The sequence below is a fragment of the Gobio gobio genome (assembly GCF_949357685.1).
Source record: "Gobio gobio genome assembly, chromosome: 3".
Classification (NCBI taxonomy): domain Eukaryota; kingdom Metazoa; phylum Chordata; class Actinopteri; order Cypriniformes; family Gobionidae; genus Gobio; species Gobio gobio.
The window spans coordinates 44,834,705-44,837,568 of record NC_137099.1 but is presented as its reverse complement, the minus strand read 5'-3'; positions in this window follow the sequence as shown (position 1 = coordinate 44,837,568).

The window sequence follows — 2,864 nt, the reverse complement described above, 5'->3', positions numbered from 1 at the left end:
ACAAAGGCAGTGGCGGTTCTAGACCACGGTAACTATGGGGGCCAGGCAGGGGCCACTTGTGCTTTTAGGGGGCACACGTTAACATTTATCTTAACCAGTAGATAATTAGGTAGTTCACCTGAAAATTCTATCACCATTTACTCACCCCCATGTCGTTCCAAATAGGACTTTCTTATGTTGAACACAATATTAACTTATTTATTTTATTAAACTGTTGTATAAGATCAGTAGGCCTATCGCATTTGCACTCATGCTATTCTGGGTAGAAAAACAGAACTTGTGTGATATTGCACTCGTTACTCATGTTATATTGCTTAGTCTATATCATGATGTAAATGTGAGGGCGTTTTCACACTGGCAGTTTAGTTTGAATAATTGGTAATGTGAAAGTTGTCATGCGGACCCGGGTGAGCTGAGCTCAGGGGAACTGAATTCGAGACTGCCTGAAGGAGGTAGTCTGAGCTCGGTTGCGCAAATTGCGCTCGAGCTGTGCTGCGATTCATGGGAATTTGAAAGCAACAAGCTAATACGACTAGCGGGCCAGTGGCGGACCACTGGAGGCAAAGTTGGCGGCCCACCGGCGGCCCGCTGGCATTTTGCTCATCGTTTTCCTAGCGGACCACCGGCGGCAGCCACCACTTTTCCGACAGTGGTCCGCTACCGAGCCGCTGGTTTATAATAAATGTTTTCTGGCCACCCACGGACGATCCACTGGTCATATGATTCACAACTGGGTAATTATAGTTAGATCCAATATAATAATATTTAATGCAATAATGAATCAAAAACAAAGTACACAACTGCTAATAACCATTGTATATGTATTTTTTTGGATAGAGGCAACACAAATGCGTAGCTAAACAAATGGAAATAAACATAAAATAACTATAAACATTATGATAGCCTATTCAAAATATGTACTTTTGTTAATATATATATATATATATATATATATATATATTATAATATATATATATATATATATATATATATATATATATATATATATATATATATATATATATATATATATATATATATATATATATATTATAAGATTAAGACTCGGGTGCGCAAGAAAAGTAACCTGCGCATGCATTTTATCAGATGACGGTGTATTTAGTTCAATACAACACATGTGTAAGGGATGATAGTGTTGATGATTTACCTTGGATACGAGCGAGAGGGAGCCTGCGGTGTATTCGCGGTGTAGAACGCGCTCTGACGCGGACCACAACAAACGTGCCCAGTGTAAAAACGCTCTGAGTCTAAAACTCAAACAGGGGCATTTCTGCCGCATATCTTGAATTTTATGGACATTCTGGCACTGAAATGGTTTGGTTAACGACATTCTAACAATACAGGTTTTGGAACAACACGAGGGTGAGTTACATTAGGTGTTTTTATTTTCTTTTAGGGGGAACTAACCCTTTATTTTATTCCCAGATTATTGAAAGTCTTTTATTTGGCCGTACTGTATCACTCGATCTGCAGTCTCTACACGTGAAGTAAAATCATTTCAAGTTCATTTATTTATTTGAAAAGTAATGTATCTGTAATATGATCATGCATGCTCAATTTATAAAAGTAAAACTAAACCATTTATTTGACATGTTTTGTAGCCTACCTGCTCTCTGTTAGCAGACTCTTCGCAAAGTTAGCATAGACATCAAAACAAACATCTAATACTCTATAAGCAACACTGGACAATTGGATAAAATAATATTATTTCTCGCTATATGTGAACAAGACTGAAATTACATTATTCTGTATCTTTTCTCGGGTATGTCTATCTCTGTCATATTCGCACATGAACGGTTCTTTCATTGCGTTGGTCATAATTTATCTTTGGCTGCATCTTCCTAATTCGGAATATGATCAAAGATTACATATGTGGACGTGTTCGGAGAAATTAGCCATTGAAAAAATATATTTTAACTACCAGTAAATGAACGAAATGACTGAATGGAATTCAAAGTCGTCAAGTCAGTAAAATTAATCTCCAGTAGCTATCACTGCTGCGTAAGGGTGCAGTTACATTCAACACAACGTGTATAAAGAGAGCTTATTTTATCTATAATCAAGTGCGTAGCAACCGCTATAGCCCGCGTTTTACAACTATTTGAGCGAATGCAGACTGAGTGACGAATCATTCATAAACAGACATCACTTGCGCGCCACAGCGCGCAGCCTCCTCATTGCTTCTCTGCATTGGTTATTGGTTATGACACAATAAAGTGCTCTTTTCATCACACACCGCCACAGCAAAAAACGCACATTGCAACCAGTTTCAGAACATTGTTTGGTGCGATGTGATTCCAAATTTACGGGGGCCAGAGGGGGGGCCAGGCTTGTTGACACGGGGGCACCGGCCCCCCTGGCCACCCCCCTAGAACCGCCACTGCACAAAGGTAATCACAAGTGAACACGAATATGTTTAGCACAAACTAATATTACAGATGTATCAGCAACAGTCGACACCATTATTTTTCAGTCATTCATACAAACATACATGCATGACTAGATAAAAAACACGAATGTACTAGCCTAATTTAATAAAAATAACCCAACATAGTGACCCAATATGTGTATTCCAACGGTTGGGTTAAAACAACCCAACTTGTTTTACTGTGTACACAGGCCTTTTGTACCCTTTTGTAATTTTGTACCCTTTTAGTGCAAAGTGCCACCTCTTTAATGTGCTTATATGTGTAAGGGAAATTGCGAAAGCAAGTATATGGCCAGGTAAGGTTAAATAATGGACTTGCAGTTCCTGACCTACATCTACCCTGGGAATAAATAATTAAATCTTGTAGCCATCTGGCTCCCTCTTGTGGATTGACGTGTGTGTGTGTGTGTGTGTG